This window comes from Kogia breviceps, chromosome 4 (genome assembly GCF_026419965.1).
Source record: "Kogia breviceps isolate mKogBre1 chromosome 4, mKogBre1 haplotype 1, whole genome shotgun sequence".
NCBI lineage: Eukaryota > Metazoa > Chordata > Mammalia > Artiodactyla > Physeteridae > Kogia > Kogia breviceps.
Window position 1 is genome coordinate 29,831,090 of NC_081313.1, and position 27,103 is coordinate 29,858,192.

Below are 27,103 nucleotides of genomic sequence, written 5' to 3' on the forward strand. Positions count from 1 at the left end.
TGTTATGCTAGTTTTCTGTCTTACTAAATTAGGTGGCAGGAACAATGAAAACTGTGATATTACCCTTGACTAAAAGAATCAAAATGTGTGGAGACAGTGGAAACCGATGATGACTAGATAGATGTTATGAGAGGGTTAGTCATAAGAGAAACGGGTTAAGAAGGAATGATCTGAGTGAAAACAGCAAGAATAGTCAGGTAGATAGGCTTGCGGATTGGACTGGAGTGGCACCTTGGGGCTAGTATAGCAGAAACTACTTGGAAGGTTTGGACGCTGTTACTAAACTTTCTAGATCTGGGTTGTAAATATTATATAATGTTAAGAAGAATTTGCTTCTTAAAAATAAAATGTCATTAACCTTTTCTATTATTCTCTTTTAAGAAATCAACCTCTGTTCTCTTACTCTCCCATTTCCAAGTAAAATGTAAGAGAAAGAGACAGTAATTGAATACTTCCAAGATTAGGTAATATTTTATAGGTTATTGATTTTAGAGCTAAGCATCTGTTATAATATTTAACTAAATGTGTTATAAATAAAAAGGGTTCTTTTCAGATATTTTCAGGGGAAAGTGGTGGATTATTAAACCATAGCAAACTTTGGTAGCTTGCTTTTTCCTTAGTAGTCCTTATAATTCTTTGGCTCTTTCTCATTTTATAAACTCTCCCTGGGTTAAACTCTGTGGTTTCAACTATCATCTATATGAAGATGACTCTCACGTCTTTATCCCTAGCTCCCAAGTATCCACACATATTTTCAGCTGCCTATTGGATATTTCTTACTGGGAGTCTAATAGGCAACTCGGATTTAATTTAACCCAAATTTATTCTTACTCCCCTCTGCTCTCAGCCTGTACTTTCTCTCTTGTATGTATTATCTCATTTATTGACACCAGAGCCCTTTTAAAGAACTAAATCTGAATTGTCAGTAATCCTTGAGTCCTCCCCTCCCCACTTTATCTTACTTTACACATTCATTCATTCAAGGAGTCCTCAATTCTAGTTTATCTTTCAAATCTACCTCCATCTCTCTAGCCATGCTCCCATAACCCAGCCTTCATTGTCTCACTTGAACAATTACATTAGCTTTCTTATTCACATTTCTCCAGCCTCTCTCACATAGCATCTTTCCTTCATTCAGTTTCCGAAGCTTCTTTCTGCTTTAATTGAAATTTTAAAAGCCACATCGAGTCCAAGTAAGAAAGTTCTGTGTCAAAGAGTATGAATACTCAGAATATATTTCTAAATAGTATGAAACTTGCAGGTTCATACTTTTATTTTTTTTCTAATGCAGTAGGTACTTTTTAATGTTAATTTGCAGAGTGATTCTGAAATGCAAATTTTATCATATTATCTTGGGTGTAAAATTTTTTAATGTTTACCTGTTGAGTGTGGGATAAAATCCAAACACTTTATACTGGAGTAAGCAGATCCCAGACTCCTTACCTAACCTGCATTCTAACCAAACCAATTTTCAGATTATGAAATACAAGGAACTTTCTTGTGCATCTATACCTTTTTATTTTTAAAAATTTTTTATTGGAGTATAGTTAATTTACAACATTGCGTTACTTTTTGCCGTACAGCAAAGTGAATCAGTTATACATATACATATATCAACTCTTTTTTAGATTCTTTTCCCATATAGGTCATTACAGAGTATTGAGTAGAGTTCCCTGTGCTATACAGTAGGTCCTTATTAGTTATCTATTTTATATATAGTAGTGTGTATGTGTCAATCCCAATTTCCCAATTTTATACCTTTTTATATGTTCCTCTCCCTCTTTAGAATGGTTGATTTCCTTTCTTCCTGTCTTTATTTGCCTGGAAAATTACTTATCCTCCACTAATGTTCAAATTTTACCTCTCCTGTGAAGCTTTTCTCAAAACCTCCAGGTATCTTTAGTACTTTCATAGCACTTTTGATACAACTCATAGTCATTTATTTCACTGTTTTAAGGGTATTTGATCTAGTCTTCTTCTTGGCTGTGAGTTGTATGAAGAAAGAGACAAGGTTATTCATTTGGATTCACTGTTTCCAGTAGATAGGTGCTGGGTACATGCTTGTCAAATGAAGGATCTACAGTAAAAATGTTGTAAATGTAAGTAAAAAACACTTATCTCTTAACTTTGGATATACAAATTCAAAATTTCTTTAAGAAGCACCTTGTCTTCTGATACTCAGAACTAAAGGCACATTTATTCAGAGGTCACACTTAACTCTTGCCATACTGAATATAATAGTTACATTGTAGTTAGAATAATTTCAAACCAGTTTTCTGGTGAGCATTTCTTAAACCGTGATTTCACAACCATGATGTTTTTACAGCAATATTATAGGGAGAATTAAAGCCCAAAATATTTAATGTAAACACAAGATTAAACATTAAATCATTATCAATTCTAAACTAAAACAAAATAGACATTAAAATTTTTTACATAACACCTACAAGATGTGCAGTAAGTTCTTCAAGTTAAAAATATTTTTTGTTTGTTTTTTTGCGGCACGCGGGCCTTTTACTGTTGTGGCCTCTCCCGTTGCGGAGCACAGGCTCCGTAGCCACGGCTCACGGGCCTAACAGCTCCGCAGAATGTGGGATTTTCCCAGACCGGGGCACGAACCCGCATCCCCTGCATCCGCAAGCAGACTCTGAACCACTGCGCCACCAGGGAAGCCCAATACTTTTGCATATATATTGTTAAATACTACTATAGCTCTTCTAAATTCATAATAAGCTATTTTTTCTTACATAAAGCAAAAGTTATAGTTTGTCTGGATATGATCATGAGAAATCAGTTGAATATATTAGAGAAAGCTAATGAATCTTGATGATTGAATTAGGAAGAAGGCAATAGTGAGAAGGCTACACCAGAGAGGTGCTTTAAAAGAGATGCAGAATTCAACAGTGTAAGACCAAAAGAAGATGATAAACTAGAAACATGACTACTAAAGCAATTTGGATTTTGGTGTTGTTTTTTCAAAGAGAAAATAAAATATTTCAAATGTCTCAAGTGCAGCATTAAAAACAGTATTCATGTGTGGGTATAAATTCCTGACTAAAATGTTGTATTTAATTTTTTTTAGGGAAAGCAAAATTCTTTACTCAGACCTCATTTTGTTCACTGGAAGTCACTGTTTGGGTGCTTTCCTTAATCTGTCACCATTCCCTACTCTGGAATAAGATAAGGTACGAGCTGTTTTCTTTCCTTCCTTTGGTTTTATCTTTACAGAGCTTTAGACTGTTAAATAAAAACTACATAAAGCAGAAAAACATACTACGTATTTTAGACTCTGAAAAGTTAACTCTGGTGACAAAGTTAATAGTTTTTACTGAATTTTGATGAATTAACCCATTATTATGCTTATCAATAAAAAAAGGTTCACGGCAAAGCTACTGCCACTTTATTAATGAGAGTTTTAAAAGATCAGTATAGCATTTTCCATGGGTGAAAACACTAACAAAATTTAAAATATAATTAAAAGGTCAGGCTGTTTATGCAAATTTTTTTAAAATTTATTTATTTATTTATTTATTTTTGGCTGCGTTGGGTCTGTTGCTGCGCGCAGGCTTTCTCTAGTTGTGGCGAGTGGGGGCTACTCTTCATTGCGGTGCGCGAGCTTCTCATTGCGGTGGCTTCTCTTGTTGTGGAGCATGGGCTTCACTAGTTGTGGCTCACGGGCTTCACTAGTTGTGGCTCACAGGCTTAGTTGCTCTGCAGCATGTGAACCCATATCCCCTGCATTGGCAGTCGGATTCTTAACCACTGCTCCACCAGGGAAGTCAGTTTATGCAATTCTAATAGCCCATATTTATAGCAACTTATGTGTAAAAGAAGCACATAATTAGTAGTAATACTGGTTGAATTCTTTTTTTGGCACTAAAATGTCTCTATGGCTGCTATTAGATGAATTTTACTTATTGGATATTATTGCTATGATTAACAGATTTGACACCAGATGACAATATATGTCAGTATAATGTAATATTATAAAAGAACTGACTTACAGAGGTTTACAGTCTACCTTCTAGTACTCAATATTAAATGATTTGCTTCTAAGTGCCATCTCCTTGGATTCCATGGGCTGCATATTGAATGTCTATGACTATTCACATAATATTAATGAAATTAAATCTTTCAACAAGATGTAAGCATTTTGTCTAGTTCATAATGAATACATGCTCTATGTCCTGTGGAGATAGTACGTGTTCAAGAAGTATAATTTTAGAGTGAACAAACACATAAGTAAATATACCTATAGCTAAAATCTCCCTGAATCCATTGTCCTTCTATGCTTTGGACAATATGTTTCCACAAACCTTACAATGAGTAAGTGGCTAGACTACCATTATTTAGTTTATTAAACTAAAATTGTTTGGGCCTTTAAATTTTTAAATTTTAATACAGTTAGCTAACACCCAGCTCTTACCATTTTACTTCAAATAATCATTCTATCAGGGATTTTGAGGTACTTAGAAGATATTAAATAAGCTGACAGTACAACTGTCATTTAGCTACTGTATTCCTCCAAACATGTCACAAATCAAGGTATTACTTTTTGTTTTGTTTATAAAGGGTAATGGAAACAATTCTATTTTTTATTTTTAAAATGAAAAATCACCTCATATTAATTCACTGTAATCATTCTTCATTAAAATTTATCCTTTTTTAGATTATCAAAGTATATACAATTTTAATGTAAGATCAATCTATTTGTGCCAACTTCATCATTTTGTAATGTGCCTATTAGAGACTAATTTCAGCTTTCAATAAAAATGGAATTATTAAGAAATGGTTTACTGTTACATCTAGTGAGTAATTCATCATGGCCCTAGGTACTATTTTCTTTGGTTTTCCATCTTAGGTTATAATACTGAGACATTTCCACTTTTATATTTCTACTTGAATTGCTTCTGCTTAATGGTTGATAAGCTTATCATTGCTTTGTTGTGATCCCCCTAAGTTTCACCACCTATAGTAGAAAGAAAACCAATGTTAGTTTGCGTATTTTACTCATTTAGTTTTTAACATCGGTTTTTAAAGAATTCTCTTTTATGCTACACATTCTTCACAGGGCTGCCCTTAAGTGTTTTCTTTCAGTTTGCTTCCTGCAACGTAATTTTGACAGAATTGTCACACTATCCACACCTAATACATTGGTAGCCTTCTTAGCCTTCTACTTCGCTTTTTGGTAGACTAAACGGAACAGCTGCCACAACGAACTTAACAACAGGAAGTCATGTGATCTTTCTTTACACTCCTATCTTTCAGGACTGACTTGGCTCCCTCTGCTGGTTACTAATATAATTCCTTTCTTAGTTCAATAGGGTACATATTTGTATTGGTGAAATATTTGGGGTGAATAAGCTTTGGTTCAATAATTGAGTTCAAATTCTCATGTCAGTTCTCTAGAAAATTTTGTGTTTAGCTAAGGTTTTAATCAAACTAGGTCTTAAACATCTTATAATCAAAAAGGAGCTGGTATCATGTCTGAAAAAAACCTTTCATTACACCTTTCTGTAACCTCACCAACATTACAATACTGAAAGCTATACTGAAATAAGGTGAAATGGTAATGAAATGTTTAAATTTTTCAAAATGTCTAAATTTTATCAAAACATTTCAGTATAACATAATTCTCATTTTCTGTTTGGTAGGTAGTTTTCATCCCACTGATCATAGTATATTGCCTCCCTTTTAATTCTATCCACAATTCTCTCATTCTAAAATTTCCCCCTTTTAAATTCTGTGCACAGTTTTAAGTACATTTATTTAAATATACAGATGAGCTAGGTGGCAAATGAAAGTTAACTATTTACATAAAGTTAAGAAGTTATTATTTACTTTGGCTAGAGAGAAAAGCCTTATTGAAAGTTTGTTATTTTTCAGGAGGAGTTTCATTTTCAGGGAATAACTTGTTCCTGTGATAATCACTTTGTGAAGGTAGCAGTTTGCTTTACACTCCTATGACTAGTTAATATCTCTTTTGAGATTGAAGGGAAGGTGGGAAGAAACAGAAAAACATTTTTTGCCTTTTATTTATTATTTTGTTGTATTGGGCATCTGAGATTAGAAAATGTGCTACAACAAATCAGTAAGAAAATAGTTATGGACCTAAACACACCAAATTTAGCTCCACTAGGAAAATAATTCCTTCTCACAACTTCAACCAAATTTGATGTTTCCACTGATACATAGTTTATTACCTACCTCTTACCTTAAGATCACCTTTCTGTAACCAATATCAAACTTCTCTAAAATATCCTAGTGCCTCCTCTAAAATTCCTCACTATTTCATAGGCAATCAGAACTTTCTAGCATTTTTCTTTTTCATTTTCTAAGGGGGGAAGTAAAGGAAAATCTGAACGGTAGATAAAACACTACTTTTTCTGGCCTATACCCAGAATAAAAAGTATTTACAAGGTAACCCACACACATAAATGGAATGAATGTTTATAAATACAGACTTTACCATGTGTGATGTACTCTTAGATTTTTCTATTCTTTCTTCTATTTCAAATATAAAATGCTAGTGTCAACCCACTGAATTTATTTCATGACCCATAGTGGTACATGACCCAGTTTTAAAACACTGGTCTAGAGGAGGTGCTTTGAAATGTGCATCATAAGCACTCCCTTCATATCTATTTTAGATGTTAAGTTTTTAATGGATTTTGTATTTTTCCCTCATTGATAAAATCTTTTTTTAAAGTGTTGTTCCAGATTAGTTTAGTATTAAAATGCGTGTAGAGTTTAATTCTCTGGTTCACATTCAGCATATGCATAGGTTCCATTAAGATGAGGCTTTCATGATGATGTAATGACCCTAAATAATTTTATATTGAATTTATATTTCAGAAGTGCACTTTTTGAGGGCCCTACAGTAATGCAATGCACAGTGAAACTTGCAATGTAGTATAACACAGAACTAGTCACTTTGATCCAGGAACATAAGGCATAGCTACACAAAAATATAAACAACAATATAGGAAAGTCACAGGATTATAAATGGATAGCATGAATAATAAAATCTATGAATTTAGAGAAAATCCTTAATTAGAGGTGAGAAGGATTAATGAAAAGACAAAGCCTGTTCTCCAAGGCCAACATGAACGAAGTCATTCAGGGGAAAAACCATTCATTTCTATCATCTTAACAAAAATGGATAAGATATGTTGAATAACTTTCATAAACACTATCACAAATTTGATAAAGGTATTTACTTTGAGAACTTGAAACATTCACAGACTATTTGATATTCTTGTAGCTCACCCTCAAATCAACATCTATAATTAATACTTTGTCAAAGTTTAAGATAAAAATCATCCTAAAAGTAACTTTAGTTATCCGATATGTGAAATAATTTTGGTAGTTTGAAATAATCTACGAAACATATATACACTACATGTCTATTTTTTCAAAATGTGTTCCTGTAAGTTAATTTTATCACTAACAAATGATAAAACTGGTAGAAAAAATGAGAAGAAAATTATTTCCTAAAATTTTTTATTCCTATCATTTTATGGCAAATTGTATTTATCTTAAAGAAAAATATTTTCAATAAAAATAATTCATAATTTGCCAATTGTACCAATTCCTGTTGATGACATTCAGTAGTTAATACTTAAAATCCGTTTTAAAATATTTTATTAAATCTTTTGCAGTTTATTGATCAAGAATACATACGGGAATATCCAGGAATCTCCTTGGCAAATAAAATGAGTAGTGCAACTCAGTACTTAAAGCAAGGAGGCAATATTAGGTCAGATTAAAGGTTTACTGGGCTACCCTACAAACTAAGAATTGATACATCAATGATCTAACAATGAAACGTAAGCCCACCATAAATCAACTGATTTTGGACATAAAGGTTTTAAAATGTAAGAGCAAAATAAATAGATGGTGGTGAGGAAAATAATTATTAAGCAAAAAGACCCCCAAAAAACAAACACCAAGAAACAAAGCAATGAAATAGAGAAAACACTAAGATTATATGAATAGTCTACATAAGATCTCAACTTGGATGCTTAAATTTAGGCAAGCAAAACACTTGATTTAATGGAGAAATATCCTGATATGCATTGGAACAATTTCATTAATTCTATGATTTGGAAAAAAATTGGTATAAACTATATACAAGTTAAAACACTTAAAGGCAGGGACCCTGTCTATTTTTAATTCACTAATGTTTAGGAGTTGCCTACTGTAAAGCTAATTACAGCACCTAGTTAAATCCTTAATAAATAAATGAGGGAAGAAACTAAAAAATATCTAAAATTTTAAATTAAATGCTACAATAATGCCAAGACTTTCATTACCTGGACGTGCAAAATTATCAGCTTACCAGTAACATTTAAGGAAGTATATAAGAAGATAATGGTGCTTCTCTAAGCAAATTGAAATATTAATATTTTGAAAATGAACAAAAAACATTCTGAACCATCCATATATTAAAGCTATTCTTTAAGATTAAAAGGTACACTTATAATGAACAAACGGATTTACTAAAGTATCTAATTAATTGTATTAATGGTTATAAAATACCTTTTCTTGTCCAAAAATTCCATACATGAAATATGATTATTTGTAATATCACTGCCAAAGGCTTATAGCATGGTTGTTAGTTTCCTGGCATTTGTATTTTTATTTAAAAGCCCTGTTTATCCAACCACTAGAAAATAAAAGCTCTCAATTTGTTTCAGTTTTCAAAAATCATTTATCAATTAATTTATTGGTATACCTGGTGCTTATCATAAAGTAAGTAAATGTAAATGAACAGCAAACTAAGAGGTGAATTAAAATATCCACACTAAGCCTGACCTCAGCATTCACTGAACCTTTTCTTCAGAAGGAAACTGTAAAAATAAATCTCACTAGCGTTTGCTTTGCTTGACAGCATAATTCAGTAGTAACCGAAGTAGCCATATGTGGTCCTTTAAGCCTCAGAAACACAGCACCTTTTGAATCTTTGTGCCGGGCACACATTTTGTGCCCTATAGATACTTGTTGAGTGAACTTTTACAGTAGTGCTGGATTTGGGCTAAGCCAACCAAATTTTCAGACTTTAATTTAGTGATTAAATGATTAAACGATTTTGCAAGAAAGAGGACTGGATGAAGAACGCAGGTTGTTGTCATTCAGGAAGAGAGCAAAGCTAACTGCGCCAGTATGCATACGATCATATAATCCAATAATGCACTGTCCTCTAGCAAGCCCATTTACAGAAACCCCAAAACAAATAATTATCATAGTTTGTGGGCTTCTGGTGTTGTTGTGGACAGCTTTCAATGTCTAGAAGTAGTACCGTTTCCTAGAACTTTGTAATAAACTTGCATTTTTTTCCCTAGGTTTTTTTTTTTTTCCACAAATCTTTCATAAAGTTCTCTGTATTGTGTTAGTATATACATATGTAAGGGACAGAGTTCAGAAACTGGTGTATGTGTGGGTGGGGTCAGGGCCCTTACAATCGTCATTCATTCATTAACCAAATATTAAGCATCTACTGTGTGTCAGGAATTATTTTCTCTACAAAACAACAGTGGAGAAAAAAAAAAAAAACACCTCGCCCTCCTAGAGCTTACGTTATTCTATTGGTTAAAACAGATAACGAGATAAACATGTAAGATATGTAGAACGCCTGAAGGATAAAAATGGGGAAAAGAGACCGGGAACTTGCAGTTTAAAGAGTGGCCACGGAGCCCCCGAGGACACAGTTGAGCAAAATCCTTAAGGTGAGGCAGCAAACTGTGGTCCTTGGGGAAAGAGCCTGGCCGAAGGAAAAGCCAGGACAGACGCCCTGCCTGCAAGGCGGCCGAGGCAGCCTCCCCCGGCCCTACCGCGCGCACCGCCTTTAGGCCGCGGTCAAGGCTTTGGCTTTTACTCCCAGCTAAACAATGGCAGGGTCTAGAGTAAAGGAGTGACAAGATCTGATTTAGTCCTTCGAGTGATGTGAGGCAAAAGGAATAACCTGTGGGGAAAATTTTCCTATTTACTTTCAGCGTACCGGTACATATGCATATATAATTAACATACCATTTAAGTAAACTCATGAAAATATAACACAAATTTCGTCCCGTTTGAGTAAAATTCGCTTACCTATGCACTTTTTTACCTGAAGAATAGCCCCCTTTTAATGTACAGAAGTAAACTTAATAGTGACCTGTACGGTAAAGTTATTCACGTGTTTCAGTCAGACTACAGGAGGCTTGGAACTGTACACATAATCACATTTGTACTCCAGCCTTGGCCAGTACCTCACTGTTTCGAACGTAAAAGAAAACGAAGTCTGAAATCGGCTGGCCCCAGGCCCCCCCGCGGCCAGCACTCCGCCGGCTCTCCCCGCGTGCTCGGCTCCACCCACACCTAGAGGGGGGCGCGGACCGGCTCCTCGCTCGAACAGCGTCGCCTACAGGCCCTTCTCCCGACTGCTAGGCAAGAGCCAAAACCACCGGCAACAAAATGCAAGATCAGAAAAGACCACATATTTCCAGAAATATATGCATCACAAACATGGTTCCATTTCAATCCAGCTGAGAACCTTCGTCTCCTCCACGCGTTGCGTTCTCACTCTTCAGAAATAATGCAGAGACGGGCGTAAAATCTGGCCTCTCAAAAGGAGAGAAAGCTGTACAATACGATACATCCATCCACCCGGCTGCAGGGACACCATTTAAAAAATGCTCGGTCGCCGTCGGATCGCGGGCGTCCTCTACGTGGCCGCCCCGAGCTCGGCTCCCAATAGCTAAAGACGAGCAGTTGGGGCGGCGTGCGCGGGCTGCGAGACGGTCCGGGACTGAGCGCCCCCCACGCACGCGACCACCACCGAACTCGGGCCCCGCTCCGGTCGGCCTCCAGGAAAATAAAGACCGGGAAGACCCGGCTCGCCCGTGCCGCAGCGAAAACGCCGCTCCGCAGGATCGACACTAAAAGGCAACATCCACAGCCGCCCCGAGGAGAAGGGCTTAGAGGAGAGCCGCCGCCGCCTCGCTGCCGGCCGCCGCCCGGCCCCGGGTGCGGTGCGGAGCGGAGCGGGCCGTGCGGTGTGGCGCAGCCGAAGACGCGAGCTGAAGTGGCGGCGGCGGCGCGGCGGTGGCGGAAGTGGAGTGGGGAAGAGGGGGTGGTTGTTAGTGTTTGGCGCCGGCGGAGGGAGTCATTCCTGCAGCTGCACTTCCGGTCGGCATTTTGTTCTGAGAGGGAGAGACGAAACGAGAGAGACACACACACAGGGCTCCTTCCCCCCCCGCCCTCCCCCCCCTCCCTCCGTCGGTACCGACTCACCCGACACCACCAAGCCGCAGGGAGGGACGCCCCCGCCGACTGGAGGATTGGTTCCCGGGCCGGCGGCGATGCCCCCCCGGTAGCTCGGGCCCCCGGTCGGGTGTTTGTGAGTGTTTCTATGTGGGAGAAGGAGGAGGAGGAGGAAGAAGAAGCAGCGATTTGTCTTCTCGGCTGGTCTTCCCCCGGCTCTACATGTTCCCCGCACTGAGGAGACGGAAGAGGAGCCGTAGCCACCCCCCCTCCCGGCCCGGATTATAGTCTCTCGCCACAGCGGCCTCGGCCTCCCCTTGGATTCAGACGCCGATTCGCCCAGGTAAATTCCTGCTCTTTATTTCGGCGGCGGCGGCGGCGCCAGGTCCTCAGCGTCTCTCCTCCTCGCTCCCCTCCCCGCCGTTTCCTTAGCGGCCCCAGGTCTCCTCCACGGGCGAGTCTAGAGTTCGCTCCTCTCTGGTGGCAGCCGCCCTGGGTGGCGGTGGTTTGGTACCCTCTCCCGGCCGGCGCCGGTGGCGGGGACTGGGCTCCTGCCGGGCGGCCGGGGAGGCGTAGGCCCGGCGGAGAGTGCAGGCCGCGGGCCAGCGGAATCTACTTGAGCTCGGGGATTAGGAGAGCTTCGGGCTGAGCGGAGCTACTGCTGGTCGGTGACAGGCCTCGCTCGGGAGAAGAGCCGTAGCTAGTGAGGAGGCGGAAACAATACAACTAACAGCAAATGTGCCTTGACCGTCCCCATATTTACAACTTTCCTGGTCCGAGAGTGGGGAACGTCCCAGTGAAACAAACAACCCCCCTTCTTCCCCCTGTGACCCCATGAAGGGAGGAAGTAGTTTCAGTTAGTGAGGCAAATGTAAATACTCAGACACGGATCCAGTGGTAATTCTTTTCCTGTGTAAAACTTATTTGGACGTTGGAAAGTTAATAAAGACTCATTTTCTTTTTAAAAAGAATGAAGTCGTTCACATGAATATTTCATATAGGAACCCGTAGTGTGGTAGACACTGCATATGACCCCCACCCACGCAAAGAGCTTTTATGTTGCTGTTTGACAGTGTGTTGCACATGGACTTTTTATTCAAAGACAAGTATAAAGTACTTGACAGGTTTACTCTGCCACTTTATACTTGTGTGCGTTGTATAAGGACAGTTTTAAACGATTATACATAACACACTTAGGTACTTCCTGATCTAAACGTGTAGAAGCTTAAAAAAGATTTTTTAAATGTTCTGAGAATTATGCTGAGATACAGGTACAACCAATTTTCTTTAGAAGGATAGAAATTAAGTTATGTTTAAAATCCCTGGGAGGTTAAAAAAAAATGTAGAAGGTGCCATCCTTTCATGTCAGGGCAGATCTTGAGGTCCCAGGATTGTCATTGGCTGTTTGTGCCCATGATGTTTGACTGTGTAATGAGAGAGGTGTCATTTTAATAGGTCAAATGTATCTGTAAATGCGGGAGAAAAAGATCAGTTGTATCTTAAATTCTAGTTTACAAGTAAGTTAAGTGTTTAGGTCTTGCTTATGGAGGCGTTGGTAATGTAGGTTGGCATAAGGGAAAAACCAATTTAAAAGTCCTCAGCCATACAAGTTGCACAGAAAAATAAATGTACCTGGGTTAGACTGTTTTGATACTTTGTCTCATAGTCACTGAAAGAAAACTTTCATTGCTTAAAATGAAACAACACTGATCAAAAAAGTCCCTTGTTTTATTAGTGGGTGTTAACATTGGTTCGAATTTTTTGTGTCTCATTGAATTATTATTGTCATTGTAGAACAAGTAACTTTTCTGAAGGTTGTTTTTGAGTTTGGCCCTCTGCTTAAAATAAATTGTTCCACATTTCCTGCAAACGTATGGATAAATGTTAAAAAGAGTGAAGTTAATATAGCTGTCACGTACGAGGCATGTTTTTAATGCTATAAATCCGTGTAGTAGTCAGTAGCGTGTCCGTGATTTGTATTGGTCAGGGAGCAGTTTGAATTTTAAAAAGCCTGAAGCTCCTGCTGAGCCCCAATCCCGGCCTCCCTCCCTCCCACTAATCTCCCATTCCTGTCTTTGTGCTGCCTGCTCCTGTTAGACACTGTTTGCTACAGGGCCTCAGGCCTACACTGGGTGGGGGGCACGCGAATGGGGGCTGGGGAAGCGGGGTGGGGGGGCGGGGGGGCGGAGAATACAGAAGGTAGGAACAGTTCACTTCTTAAGCGGAGGATTTGGGGGTGGGAGGCGGGGTAAGGGCTTCAATGTAAATGTTTAAAAGGCTCTTATATGAACCCGCGATTGTCTTTACAACTTTTATTTAAATAAAATACTGAGACGTATGTCAAGGGGTGAGCATACTTCTAAAGGTAATGGAAAGAGGAGTGCTGCTTGCTTAGTTTTCATCAACAGGAACAACTTATCTTTAGCGTTTTATATAGTTAAAGGGAGCTTTCTTGCACAGATGTTTAAATCAGTATATTAGATATCTATTTATGTGACTGATTTTTTATTGTGACTTTGGAATTAAAGTGAGTTAGTTCTTATCAGACCTTATTTTCCTAATTCTACATATTTAGTAATCTGTAAGTAATATAGGTTGTGTGGTAGCTTTTGTTCAGATACCATAAATATTTCTTTAAATTACATTGAAAATATTTTTTGTTTAGTCCAAACCAATTAAATAGATTACTTTTAAAGGAGACATTGTGAAACTTGAGTAAAACCTAAACTTGAACCTTTACGTTTTTGATAACTTAGTTGGAAGGAATAATTTGTGTTTCCCTAGAGATTAGGAATAGTCTGCTGTACCTCTCCTGTATTGGTCAGGATAGTCACCAGTGACTAATCTTGTATTTCCATTTTTTTTTTAATTCAGCGAAAGGAAACAACTATAAGTGTTCCAGAAATCTTATAATGCTGGTTATATTATAGGATAAATATTTCATAATATACTTAGTGAAATTTCAACAGTATGGTTTATTGTTTCTTTTGAGTCTGCAGAGTTACCAGTAACATAATAATTACTTGAAAAGAAAGTAGTTTTGAAGTATATCATGAAAGTCTAGTAAATCAAATTAAAGTTGAATAGTAAATAATTACTTCTAGTGTTTTGAGATGAGTATATTGGATGCTTCCTTTTGAAAGCCATTCAACAAATTTGTTTACTAAAGTTATTCGAAAGCTTTTTGAACCTGTGCTACGGATCATTATAATACTGTCCACCTTAAGAAGAAAAGAGTTATCTTCGAAGACGGACTATTTCAGGTTCTCTTTGGGGATGAAAAGTGAAAGTTTTCAGTATGGTAGTAAGCCTAGTTTTGGTTTTCTGCATAATGATCATTATTAAATTTCAAAAATATTATGAGCAAAGCTGTACCAATTCAGACATGAAGTTTTCTTTATTTGGAGCCAGGCTACCCAACTCAAACATGCATTTTCTAAGGCTTCCTAAACTAATTTCATATTTAATTTTTTGGTACCAATTCATCATCAAACTGCTATAGAAACATTTGAACCCATCTGTGTTATATTTTGACATACTCTATTGTGGTATTTTTACTCTCCCAAAATAAGGTGTAAAAATTAATAATAAAGAGTAAATAAAAACTAAAGAGTTTGCGTTTTACAGTTTCATTTAACTTTCCGCACTCTGTTGCTTATTAGGAAAAGCATAATTTGTAAGTAATTCTGAAATTTTTAAAATAATGTAAGATTTCATTTTTATATAGAGTGACTGGGAAGACTGAGGTAAATAAAAATTCTTTTCATAGAAATGTAACTTCAATTCCGTTTATCACATTTATTTGCCATAAAATGAATAGGAAATTACTGACTAGGAACTTTATAGAAGTCTGGTAATTAAGTGTTTAGTTGACATCTTTAATATCCTGAGCATACTAAGTTGGCTTGGTGGTAATGTACGGTCGTATGTAGCTTTTAAAAATCATTTAAAAATATACTTTTTGAACAGTTTTTTTCTATTTTTAGCAGATGTCAATAATTATTCTCTGTATTTTTAAATTGGTCCTTTTTCAGGGTGACCTGAGTTCATTCATAAATATTCTCATTTCCTTGAAAGGTAAATGACCAGTGTGATTTCCATTTTTTGATGAAAAACTCAGAGGCCACATGATTTGTAGAGATTCATGTAGTGACTCAGTGAGAGATTAGGTATTCTCTGACTCTTAATAGTTTCCTATTAGATTGTGTTGCTTTAAGAAACCTGTGAGCTTTGGTCATGAAGCTAGGTAATTGCTCAGTGCTGACACTGATGCCATTTGTGATTTTTTTCAATTATCTGAGTCCAAGGTTCTTTTCTCATCTCCATAGAGAGATATGATACTTGTGTTTTAGTTGTATTTTCCTGGTATGAAAATAGTACTTTTACGTTAGAAATCTTGACCTTGTGTGTATATATTTGGTGTTCAGGTGGTTAAGTTTATTTACATATGTCCCTCTTCAGGAGTGTAAGTGAACTAACTGTATGTGTAGTAAATAATGACTCCTTAAAGTTTTATTCTTATTCTGTTTTTTAACTACTAGAGTGGAATATTAGTGTTTCTAATTGATTTAAATGCAATTTTAAACACCAAGTCTGCAGTCGGTTTTAATGAATTGAGTTTTGTCAGATTGCATTATGTTTTAAGGCAGATTTCTTTCTATTCCCAAAGTGATATTACTAGGAGCGATCATTTCTTGATACAGCATTGCCAGATAGGTAAGATTTTGAGGGGTTATTATTTGCCAGGAATTGTGTTAACGTGTGTATGACCCGCCAATATTATCTCATTTAATTCTTCTAACAGGCTTATGAAATAGAAACAATTATCATCCACAATTTACAGATGAAGAAACTGAGGCTGAAAATGTCAGAAAATTGTCTATTGTCTTATTAGTATGATCTGTCTGATTTATTTTTGTTCTTAAGGACTTAGGATTCCACATTTCTAGTTTTAGTAAATTCTTAATTATTATCCTTTAGTTGCTCAGTTGAATCAGTACTTAAAAGTTATGTAGTCAAGGAAATTATGTACTTTAGGCAAAGAACTAAAATAGAATCCAGACTATATATGCTATATATATTAACAATAATTTCAATAATTTTGAAGTCAGCACATCTTTACTGCCTTACATTTTAATTTTGAGTTTGTTAATCTGAATTTTTTTACTTCTTTTAAGTTTTTTTATATTGAGTTGAAACTGTCAAAACATCTTTTTAGAAAGGGAAAATTGAGCTTTAGAGTGATTTTATTCATAGAAATGTATATGACCAATTAGTATTGTAGTAGATGAATCTATAAATTAGTATGACTAGTACTTTAAAAAAATTCCAATATTTATATAGCCAAAGAATGTGGATCGTTTTGAAGTTCTCAGCTTGGGAAGTTGTGCACTTATTCCAGAGCTGTTGCCATTACATACACTCTTATGGGGATTCCTTTAGTGAATACCTTTATAGACCTTGAGCTAGTATTTTTTTCTCATCCTTAATGGCATACATTTATCTTCAGGGGTGAATTTGAATTTTAGAGACAGTAAAAAAGTAATTTAGAACTTAGTTTAGGACAGCTAAGTTTAAGATCTTTTTTGTGTCAGGCATTGTGTTGAGTGCCTTACATTTGCAATATGTAATATTATTGAGTGATTCCCATGTGCCAAAAACTGTGCCAGGAGCTTTACATGGATTTTTCTCAATTCTTCAAGGTATAGTGTGAGTTTGGTTATATTTATTACTCTAAGATATTTCAGAAAACTGAGATATAGAATGATTAAGTGACTAAGGTCACACAGCTAACAAGTGGAAGAAAGTGGAGAAAGGACTCCAGAGTTGATGCTTAACCCACCAACCTTAACTACTACACTGTTTATCATGATTACCTCCCAACTATCCAATGAGGTTAGTGATAATGTTCTCATTTTACAGACAAGGAAGTTGAAGCTCATCATGTTTAATAACCTGTCCAAGGTGGCAAATCTAGCAAGTGTTAGAGATAGGATCCCAACTCAAATATGTCTAATTCTAAAACTTCTATTCTTTCCATTCTACCACTCTTGTCTCTTCAAGATTTATAATACTTTTTTTTGTTTGTTTTTTTGATAAAAAGAGTAGGCTTGATTATCAAGTAGTGAGACTTGTTTTTCTTGTGTGGCTTATAAAGCTATCCTATGGCTTAAAAAGAGGAATTCTAAAGTTTTTTGGTCATTTATAGCTGATTCATTATCTGATTACATTCTTTTAAAACACACCTTGTTAACTTTACACTGTATAAAATATACAAAATGTTTCTATGTACAGATGTGTATTCAGATAGAATATTGATGTTAAATATAATGCATGCTGTATTTTTTGAAAGTGTGGAAAAGCCACTTTATTTTCATAATATTGTGATTCTTGAATTATTTTTTATAAAGACGTTAAGCATTAGAAAATATTCTCAAGAATACACTAAATTTTTAACATAATTAAAGTAGGTAAATTTTTTTTGCCATCTTACGTTTGTGTAACATTTAACATGATACAGCAAACTCTTAAAAATTTTCTTTTGTATGTATTTGCCTTTTGGCAGAAAGGAAAAACTTTAAAAAGATGGAAAAACATGGAATTAGCAACATCAATTAATTTATTTATTAAAATAATTTTGTGTACTTTTACCTCTCCTGAGAAATTCAGAAGCTGTGACATAATTTTGAAATACTGGATTCCTTTTCGTTAGAATGAACACATTTGGGTCACTTATACTCTCGATTCTTTAGTCTTATGCCAATAAAATGCATATGTACTTCATAAGTACTGTTTTTAAAAAATAGTCATTGATTCTAGATACCTTAAAAACTAACAGTGCTTGAAACACTAATGAATTATTAAAACTCAAACTATAGTTTACTGTAAAAATATTAATATTTATGATGGTATATTTAATTTTTTTATTTACAAACAGACAAGTCCTTGAAAATAGTCCTAGTAAGGAAATAGGAGTTTTTTCAACACTGAGTTTTCTCAACACTGCTACTTGGCAACCCTTTCAGGATTTTATTTTATTTGTTGTTTTGCTTGGTTTTTCCCTATATTTGCTATATTTTATTGTATTTGGTTTTTTTAAATTGAAGTATAGTTGATTTATAATATTATGTTAGTTTTAGGTGTACAGCATATTGATTCAGTATTTTTGCAGATTATATTCCATTATAGGTTATTATAAGATAATGGGTATAATTCCCATGCTATCCTGTATATCCTTGTTGCTTATCTATTTTAACCCTTTCAGGATTTTAAAATCTACTTTTAGTTTTCTTTGTCTGATAGGATTGCCAGTTTCTACCTAAAGAAATTGATGATCTGAGTATAGGCTATACATAATTTAGTTTTTCTTTGGTAATGACCAAATTGAAATTTTACATGGGTATATATTGGCCCTAACTCCCATTTAAAAAAAGTACTATTCTTAAAAAATTGTTGCACATAACATAATCTTTTTCCCAGGTTTCTGCCTATGTCTCAGAAAACTCTTAAGGTTGAAAGTTGAAATGTAATGGCCTAAAAGCTACTGCTATCATTTTTTTCCCTTTGAGAAAAGAATTAAGAATCCAGTATTCATGCTGTAACCTACTCCAGGCTATCCTGAAAGACATATATGCAATATGCTTTTAATTTAACTCTACTAATATTCTCTTTCCCTTTTCTTATGTATCTCTTTCTCTCTCTGTCAGTGTCCAATCTTTATCTCCCCCTCTAAGCAAATTTTTACACAGCTTGGTGAATATAGGTGGTATTGTTAATGTTAATGAAACCTAGAGCAGTTTAAAAGGCCTCAGATTCTGAGATCTTCATAAGTTCAAAATATTGCTGGTGAAAAAGCATTGACAGTAACTGTGAAAATGTATATTAGGGTAGCATTCTTTGTTCTGGAGGTGTGTTACTTCTCAAAACGTCAGCTCAAGGACCAGAAATTTTTTTTTTTTTTTTTTGCGGTACACGGGCCTCTCAATGTTGTGGCCTCTCCCATCGCGGAGCACAGGCTCCAGACGGGCAAGCTCAGCGGCCATGGCTCACGGGCCCAGCCGCTCCGCGGCATGTGGGATCTTCCCGGACCGGGGCACGAAACCATGTCTCCCGCATCGGCAGGCGGACTCTCAACCGCTGCACCACCAGGGAAGCCCTGAATTTTTTTAAAGTAAGGCTTATTGAGGTATAATTTACACTATAAAATTCACTATTGCCGGTGTACAGTTTGATGAGTTTTGGCAAACATTATCTTGCAACTGCTGCCTTAATCAAGACATACAGGGCTTCCCTGGTGGCGCAGTGGTTGAGAGTCCGCCTGCCGATGCGGGAGACATGGTTTCGTGCCCCGGTCCGGGAAGATCCCACATGCCGCGGAGCGGCTGGGCCCGTGAGCCATGGCCGCTGAGCTTGCCCGTCTGGAGCCTGTGCTCCGCGATGGGAGAGGCCACAGGAGTAAGAGGCCTGCGTACCGTAAAAAAAAAAAAAGAAAAAAGAAAGAAAAAGAAGACATATAATATTTCCATCATCCCCAAAAGTTCCCTTATATCCTTTTGTAATCAGTTTCCTACCCCTAGTCTAGCCCCTGTCAGCCAGATCTAATTTCTCTTGCTATAGTTGTGTATTTTCTAGAATGTCATGTAAATGGAATCATACTTATATAGGCTTCTGGGTCTGGTTTCTTTCACTTAGCATAAGGCTTTTGAGATCCATCCATGTGCTTGCCTGTATTAGTAGTTTGTTGGTATCTGAATTTTGAAATTGAATTTGATATACTCTTTAACTTTGATACTACCCTGTCAAAAATACTTTAAATGGTTTTAGATATTTGTCTCAGATTTTGCAGCTGCTTTATTATTGGGCATAATTTTACTTGCCCATGTTTACCTCTCAACTCCAAAAATCTTGTAATTTACATTACTGCTGAGTAGCATGCATTTATACTAGCTAATTCTGTTAGGTTAGATGCTCTACCAAGTAGGTAAAATAGACATTGCCCTCTTTTTCATCATAATTAAAATAGGTAGCATCGTGTATTTTAAACATACAGCACATAGAAACTGGAACAATGGTGCAGTGATAACTTATCCAGAAATTGAGTTTACACTTTAGTATAAAATTGCTGTTTATACTAAAAATAGAGCATAGGTTATAGTGAAGAACAGTCATTGCTTCTCCTCTAATGCTTAAAGTTATAGAGAAGTAGTGTTATTTCCTGAAAGTTGGGGCAGATAATGATGAAAAAGAGTTATTTTATTTGACCACCTATTTTGTTCCCCCTCCCTCCTCCCTTTTTGAAACCGCTTTCTCTCTTGGGTTCAAGGATATCAGTCTCTCATTTGTAGACTCTTTTTGCTAGCTGTTCCATCTCTGAGCACTCCTTAAATATTGGTATTCCCAAGGTGGTTCTCTTCCTATTGATTTAATCTATTCATTTGACTTTTTTTACATGCTGATGACTCACATAGCTATCTCCAGAATATAATTTTCTTCTGAGACAGATCCAGCTGTCTTACCAGGCACCTCCTGATGTCCCATAAATACTATAAATTCAAAAGTAGTGTAGAAATCTGAACTCATCTGTCAGTTCTTCCCTAACCTTATCCCTTCCCACTCAAAAAGGAAAAACTATTCTTAGAACTATGTGAAGTAGGTTAATGTTCCCATTATTAACTCAAGTTGCCTAAACTAGAATCTTGGTGATAATGCTTGACCCTTCTTCTTTAGTGTATCTCCAAACGAGTTGTTTACCCAGTTGTTTACCCATTCATAGCACCTCCTTGAATATCACTTGAATCCATCCCTCCTTTACAGTTTGATTCTGAGAGTGGGTGTGTACGTACAGCTTGTTGGATGGAATAACTTATAGCATTTTAAGAAAGATTTAGAAGTAATTGTGCAAGATGTATTTAGTGTTAGGATACTTTTTGCTCATATGCTTGGGCTCTGATATTTAAAATTAAGGTGTAACTTTCAGTACCTTTCATGTTTTATAGCTTAAATGTTAATGTCTTCTGTACCCATTTCCTATCTAAAATCCAGAACTTCTTACTTTAGAGCCCAGTGTATCAAGTAGAACAGTTTGAACTCAGTCTTCTTTCCATACCTTACTTTTAGAGCACTACATTTCATGGGTGTGTACATTCATTTAAATACTGCATGTTTATGTGTTCAGGGGCAGAGTCTGAATTGAGAAGAAAATGAGAAAGTAGGAGCAAAGTAAGGCTTTTTAATTGACTTTCCTGTACTGTGGAAGCAAGTTTACTTGAATAATATTTTCATTTTTATTGCAGGTAACAAAACTAAAGAAGCAAATGCAGTGGGGATATGATACTGTTCAGTTGCTAGGCATGCAAACTTTTTTTTTTTTTTGGTGGTACGCGGGCCTCTCACTGTTGTGGCCTCTCCTGTTGCGGAGCACAGGCTCTGGATGCGCAGGCTCAGCACCCATGGCTCACGGGCCTAGCCGCTTCGCGGCATGTGGGATCTTCCCGGACTGGGGCATGAACCTGTGTCCCCTACATTGGCAGGCGGACTCTCAACCACTGCGCCACCAGGGAAGCCCCCATGCAAACATTTTTAATGGCAAGTCACATATACCGTAGCTCTATTACTTGTTTGTGAGTTTGGAAGTTGTTGCTCATGGTTTTGTATAACTTGCAATGTTTCTTCCTTAGAATAAGAAGTTATCTCCTTATTCCCCAGTTTGAACAGAAGGGTAGGGTATGCTTAGAGTTACTGATTTAAATAACCCTAAGTATCTCTTGTGAAGGGTATCTTAAAATGTGATGCTACCTTGAAAAATGAAGTAAATATTTTCTTCACTGTATCTAGAATTTATAACTAAAGAAATAATAGGTGCTGTATTTTGTTCTAGTGCTAATTGCCATGTTTTTGAGAAAATGGGATCAATACAAAGGCTGTTTACAAAGACTGACGAAGAACCTTGCCTAGTTATTGAGTTGTGGTGGCTTGCACATAGTAAGCATTCAACGAATAGTTGCTGAATACATGAATTTGAATTATATTTTAGTTTTGAGATATAGGACTGATTGGAGTGACAGAAGATACGTGGGGCTTGCTAAATATAAAGCAAATTTGATAGAAGAAAGAGAACACTGAGCCCGTAAAAGGTAGGACAGCCTTTAAAGCAAAGAATTGTGTAATTTAACTACTTGTATTTGGATAATTAGGTTTGTTTAGCTGGATAAGAGGAAGATCTATGTACAGAGTGTTTTTGAATTCTTTCTATTCTTTTATTCCCACTCCAGTTTTGCTTCTGATTTGAAGTATTAGCTCTGGACTTCCATCTTCAGTGGTAAGGGACAATGTAATAGGCTCAGGGATAAAATGACCTGCATAATCCAGATATGCATATTAGGACATGGAGGTGTTGGTGGGAAAGGGAGAGAGATATTATAGTTCTTCAATCGTTTCCAATTATTCATGGTTTTAAGCTTATGTCAAAGTGCCATTGTCCTCAGTATTGAGATGAGGGGGCCTAAACATTAGAATTTAAAACGACTTAGAGATTACAACATGCTTGTTACTATGCTGCCTCAGTGTTGAGCCATGTTGCCACCTAAGCTAATTATCATATGGTTTTAGTGATTCTGTTTTCAACTAGACGATAGCCACCAAAATTTTAATGTTCTGTATAAAAATTTCATACTTCAGCAACCCTCCATTCCCTTAGTTTTCTTGGGAACCAGAACTACTTATAGTTTGCTGGTATGTTAGGTAAGGCTAAATTGTGGGATTTAGAGCTTAAAAAATTTTAAGAATCTCAAAGCTAAAGCTTTTCCCTCTTTTTTCCTTTAATTATAGAAGCAGTATGGAAAAAAACTACATGCTATTTGGAAAATAGGAAAAAAAATATAATCTCATTTTATGTTTTTCCCTACTAGGTTTATAATAAAAATATTTATATGAATGTAATTATGGTTAAATATGTATTTATGGTATAAATATGTACCTAGTCCTGTTTTCAGGTTTTATCATAAAGATATTCTTAATTTTTTATATAGTGTTCATAAATATTTAAAATGTTACCCAACATTTTGTCAGTGGATGAACCGTAATTTTCTTAGTATTCTACTTTGGACATTTTACTTGCTGGCACTTCTTTCTGTACGAAAATGAGGCAGTGGAACATCTTTATATGTACAGTTTTTTTCCTCCTTTGGGGACTTTATTCATTTAGAGTAGAATTCCGTTAGTGGTAGTTAGGCCAAAAGGTTTGAATCTTTCTGTGGCGCCTAATATGTATTTCCAAAAATAGTTTTACCCTTCCATAATCTTTATTTTCATTCGCGTCTTAATTCATTCAGTGAATTCATTTCTATCATATGATGCACCTTTCCTATTAAGATTATTCTTAGGTCATTTAAATGCTCATCTTCTCCACTGTTGTGGCTGTGGTCTCTTTTCAATATATTTTTGAACTTCTTCATAATAAAAATAATGGACTTTTCAAACTGGGTATATCATTTTGGAGGTATTATATAGTGAAATTAGCATAGAATCTAGTCTGAATTAGCTACTAGCCAAGTGACATTTAGACCAGTCGTTAAGCCCATTTCTTCAGCTGTAAACTGAAGGAGTTCTCAGGTTTTAGGATTTTTGTGGACTAATAAAAACAAAGCAAAGGGGAAAAAAAGGAATTTAGATAAATGAAAGAAGAGAGTAGGTAGATCCTAGAGATACAGTTATAGTTAAGGGATCATCAGTCTTTTATATGCAGAAAAGTAGTAGGTAGATTTTAGATTGGAACGTACGAAAAAGAAAAGTCAGTTTTTTGGTAGGTCCTATTACTTAGACTTAATATTTGAGATATGAAACATCTAGTGTGATGTGGACTTGGCTGTGATCTCACATTCATTCTCTTGTTCATCAAACATCAAGTGTTTCCTCTATCTCAGGAACTATAAGGCATTACAAGCGGTGAAATAAAATATTTCACTCTTGCCTTCAAGGATCTTATGGTCTAATAATAGATAAACAAAGAATTTGTTACAATATCAAGATTAACAAAGAGGATACAGTAGGAGCACTGAGGGGGATCACCTGATTTAGAGATGGTGTATAAAGTAAGTTTAGAAGGCCATTAATTAGACTTGGGAGTCTGGGGCAACAGTTTGATTTTGGAAACTGCAGATGCTTTGATTATTGGAGCATAGGGCTGGAAAAGGAGCGTGCCAAGAAGATTCGAAGCTACAGAGAGGGGCAGGGTCCACATTATGAAGGAATGTATATGCCTTTAAGAATTCTGGGGCTTCCCTGGTGGCGCAGTGGTTGAGAGTCCGCCTGCCGATGTAGGGCACACTGGTTCGTACCCAGGTCCGGGAGGATCCCACATGCCGCGGAGCGGCTGGGCCGGTGAGCCATGGCCGCTGAGCCTGTGCGTCCGGAGCCGGTGCTCCTCAAGGGGAGAGGCCACAACAGTGAGAGGCCCGCGTACCGCAAAAAAAAAAAGAATTCTGCATTGGCTTCTGAGTTGAGGATTGATTCTCAAGTCTCATATTTCTGGACCTTGAAGTATGAAAGTTCCATTCACTAAAGATCAGGAATATAAGAGAAAGTTATAAGAATTGGAAGATGGGGTTATAGAGGAAGGGAAGGAGCTGATATTACAGTTTTAGGCATGTCAGTGGGACATTCAGGTTTGTGATAGATATGAGAGTCTCAATACTTCAGAGCTGAGAAGACATTAGGCTTTTCTTTGGCAAAGTCATAATTATGAATTGGTCTATTAGAGAATTATTTTTATAAGGACATTTCTAAATCTATGTAGACTTTTAAAAATGATATGTAAAATTTAAGTTTAAAACCATGTTGAAATCCTAGAATTTCTTTTATTACCTTAACTGAGAATATCCAAGGCAATATTCAATTTATTATTATAGTTCTCGTATAGATATACAAATTAGAATTAGCATATACCTTTTATTTATTTATTTTTTTAAACATCTTTATTGGAGTATAATTGCTTTACAATGGTATGTTAGTTTCTGCTTTATAACAAAGTGAATCAGCTATATATATACATGTATCCCCATATCTCTTCCCTCTTGCGTCTCGTTCCCTCCCACCCTCCCTATCCCACCCCTCTAGGTGGTCACAAAGCACCGAGCTGATCTCCCTGTGCTATGCACCTGTGTCCCACTAGCTATCGTTTTTACATTTGGTAGTGTATACATGTCCATGCCACTCTCTCACTTCATCCCAGTTTACCCTTCCCCCTCCCCGTGTCGTCAAGTCCATTGTCTAGTAGGTCTGCATCTTGATTCCCATCCTACCCCAAGGCTCTTCATGACCTTTGTTTTTTTTTTTTTTAGATTCCATATATGTGTGTTAGCATACGATATTTGTTTTTCTCTTTCTGACTTACTAGCATATAGCTTTTAAAGCCAACGTAAGTTGAATAACTTTTGGATGCTTAATAAGAATACAGTCTACCAAACACTGTATCACTTTTCACATTTTGGATGGAATAGATATTAAAAAATTTAGTGACTTGGTCAAATTGTTGTAGATACTAATAGTTATTTGAAAATTTCTTTCAAGGCTGACCTAGAAGATCTCTCCAAACAGTCTTAAATCAGGGTTAAAAGTAGTATTAAAAAAAAAATCTTACTTGGTTTAAATTACCAGAAGATAATAATACCATTTCTTCTTATGGCTTTGTTTTCCAGTGTATTGACTATTACTGTGAACTTAGGATAACAAAATGAATGTTCTTGTATGACTATGTTCTATTGTATAATGCTGTTCCTAGGGCCTTCCTGGTGTGTTTATCCAACTTAATCTGAAGACTGCGTCTTTAGTTGGTTTTATACTAAATGCATACATATTATGAGATCTTTAGTGAGAACTATGTTGCTTTGCTCATGAGGGGATTGTCTTTACAGATATAATTTAAGGCCTGCTTTTAGAATAATTAAATAAAAAATGAAAAGCAGTAGCTTTTCAAAAGTATTATATGCAGGAATAATTTTGAAGGAATCAAACTGATTTATCAAAAATAATTTACCAGGTCAATATCAAAATGAAAATGAGTGCTTTCCTAGGATCTAAGTACATTTAAGTAAATGTACTTTCTGGGTTTTTTTTTTTTTTTGGATTAGAGAGGTGGCGTGTCAGAATCACCTAGGGAACTTTTTCAAACTATAACCCTTTTATGGAGATGTAAGGTAAGTTTTGTAAGTTTCTCTATTAGCTAGTTCCTTAGTAATCATTCCACAAGAATTAATTGAATAACTATTGTGCTCTCAGCAATGAATTCTAGGCATTTGATGCTAGGAATATTTTTCAGCCTCCCTCTCAAAGTTTACATGGCTACCTAAGAGATGCCTCTATTTTATTTATTTATTTTTTCTACTTCTATTTTATTTTTTTCTATTCTATAAAAATATCATCTGTGAGGCATAAAGGAGCAAAGAACCATGGTGAACAGAGTTATTAATGACTTAAAATTAAAAATAGAGGTAGAATGGAGAGGTGTGTTGAATTCTGAAGAATGGAGTGTAGTTGCTGGATATGAGAGAGAATGTAGTAAAATCGAGGAAAGAAGAGTAGCAAATACTACAAATGAATTTGGCAAAAGAATTAGTGAGAAAAATTGAAGTTAAAAACTCAAATACAAGTTAGCAACAATACTTAGAATAAAATAAAAAATGATTAACTGATGGATCTGTTTGTAATGGTGGCTTATGTTTAAAAAGTTTACTCAAAAGTCAAAGTGCCTGGGGCTTCCCTGGTGGCGCAGTGGTTGAGAGTCCGCCTGCCGATGCAGGAGACACGGCTTCGTGCCCTGGTCCGGGAGGATCCCACATGCCGCGGAGCGTCTGGGCCCGTGAGC

At 36.4% G+C, this 27,103-nt stretch overlaps 1 protein-coding gene across 2 annotated transcripts in view; it reads left to right on the forward strand.

The window, feature by feature from the left end:
* Positions 1-11,144: 11,144 nt before the first annotated feature.
* NIPBL (NIPBL cohesin loading factor) overlaps positions 11,145-27,103 on the forward strand; it is a 201,048-nt gene continuing 185,089 nt past the window's right edge. For both annotated transcript variants that reach the window (XM_059060224.2, XM_059060223.2), the window contains exon 1: positions 11,145-11,587. The gene's annotated coding sequence lies outside the window, so the exon portion shown is untranslated. The remainder of the gene's footprint in view (positions 11,588-27,103) is intronic.